The sequence below is a fragment of the Aotus nancymaae genome, unplaced genomic scaffold (assembly GCF_030222135.1).
Source record: "Aotus nancymaae isolate 86718 unplaced genomic scaffold, 86718_ANA_hifiasm-v0.15.2.pri h1tg000059l, whole genome shotgun sequence".
Classification (NCBI taxonomy): Eukaryota; Metazoa; Chordata; class Mammalia; order Primates; family Aotidae; genus Aotus; species Aotus nancymaae.
Genome location: NW_026988473.1, coordinates 8983819 through 8986045, shown reverse-complemented (window position 1 = coordinate 8986045; position 2227 = coordinate 8983819).

The following is a 2227-nucleotide window of genomic DNA, read 5'->3' as shown; positions in this document are numbered from 1 at the left end:
GCTGGCTGCCTTGAATGTCTGCATCAGGTGGGAACTGGGCAGAAACTGGATGCTGAGGTGGCAGCAGAGCAGGGGGTGGGTGTGGGGTGGGGAGCAGGGCGACCTCTGCCACCGTTCCTTGGATGAAACAGCCTCAGGGGAAAACAGCTTCCTTGGGAAGAGGCCGTTTTCACTCCTAAGACGCAAGGTGTGTTTGGGTGGTTCAGGTACAGCCCTTTGGCTGTGCTGGGTTAGAACGCTGCTTCTCAAAGTTCACGGTGCTCGTGACTCAATGGAGCGCTTGCTAAAATGCAGGTGTGAGTTCAGTGGTCTGAGCTGGGGCCCAGAGTATAGATTTCTAACCTGCTCCTGCTCTGCCAGTGCCCTGCCCCAGGGCCACACTTTGAGTTGCAAGGAGGGAATAGAAGACCCTCAAAGCCCCCTGTGAATGGAGGCAGCCCCTCGTGCTGTCCTTCCTGTGTGAGAGATGTGCCGGGGGAGCACGCTCATATTACAGCCTGGAAAGATACAGTTTGCTAGCCACCCATTCTTCCCACGGGGTCTGAGGCTCAGAGGGGATGAGCTGCCCAAGACTGCTGAGCTGGTGATTAGCAAACCAGGGTGGTCTGACCATGGCCACCTCCCTCCCCCACAATGTGGACAGCCAAGGAAGGCAGGGATGAAGATCCCGGTGGGACAGCACTGAAATGCAGGGGCCACTAGAAGTCTTTGCTGAGGGCTTTCCTAAGAAGGCACAAAATACCTGGCCAGGCGCAGTGCAGCCCAGGGACTCCAGCCCAGCCTGGCTTGGCTGGAAGGCCCAGGCGGTGGAGCCTGCCCCCTCCACACAGCAGGTGGCGCTGTTCCTCCAGCCAGTCCCGCCTTGGCCACTGAGTCCCGCCCAAGCACTGACCTAGCCAAACTGACCAACCTTTCCCTTTCCCCCGCCCTGCCCCCATCTCTGGCCCCCAGTGTCCAGTGACCCTACTTGGTGAGGGACTGAGGAGGGTGATAGAAGAATACCCTCGGCCAGGTGCGATGGCTCACGCCTGTAATCCCAGCACTTTCGGAGGCTGAGGTGGGTGTATCACTTGAGGTCAGGAGTTTGAGGCCAGCCTGGCCAACATGGTGAAACCTGGTCTCTACTGAAAATACAAAAATTAACGGGACATGGTGGTGGGCACCTGTAATCCCAGCTACTTGGGAGTTTGAGGCAGGAGAATTAATTGCTTGAACCCAGGAGGCGGAGGTTGCAGTGAGACAGATCATGCCACTGCACTCCAGTCTGGGTGACAGAGCAAGCAAGACTCCATCTCAAAAAAAAAAGAATATCCTCGGTCTTAGAGCCTGTCTTCACCCACAGCCGCTGAACAGAAGAGGAAATGCCCAAAAAGGGTGAAGACCTGCCCAAAGTTACATGGGAGGTGGGCACAGACTGGAGACCAGAATCAGGGCCTCCCAGCCTAGGACTCTGGCCTCCACCGCACTGGATGGTTTTCAGAGGTTCTTTGCCCTCAGTGGTCTCACCGGTCTGCAAATTATCCTGTCCAGTGAGTGCAGCGCAGGCAGAAGAAACTGAAGGCCAGGGAGGGTCTGTGGCTTGCTTGTGGCCGCAGCCAGGCTGTGGCATGGGGAGGGGCTTGAGAGGAGAGAGAGGGGCTGGGAAAGGCTAGAGAAGCACTCTACATCCAGGGCCACTCAGTACCTGCAGCCACCTCCTCCTGTCCCAGCGCCTCTGCAGTCAGGAAGGGAGTCTACCCTGTGGGCCCCCACACTCAGATGCGCCCTCAGGCCCTAGTCTAGGCAAGCTGCACCCCCAGCCTCACTGGCTTGCTGGATTGACACACACCCCACTTTGAGCCCTCCTCTCTTCCTCTTCGAAATGGCCTCATGCTAGTGCTGTGCTGGGTCCGTGGTAGGCCCAGAGCGTCTTGGGCTGGGGAGGCCAGGAGAGTCCCGTGGTGGGGAAGGCAGGTGAGTCCTGGGGTGGGAGGACAGGGCTCTATCTTCTCCTGGGCTGGCCTCCACGCCCATTAACCATGAACCGTCAGGTCCTAGCATCCCTCTCCCCAGTGCTGCCGTCTGTCTGTCACCTCCTCCTGGCCCTGCTGCCACTCAAGGGCCAGTGATGGGTGCTGAGAGCTGACCAGAACTGGAGAGGGCAGCATTTACCCAGCACTTTACCTCCACTGTGAGGCAGGGGTACTGAGCGTGCTTTATAGATCAGGCATCTGAGGACAGAGGGCAG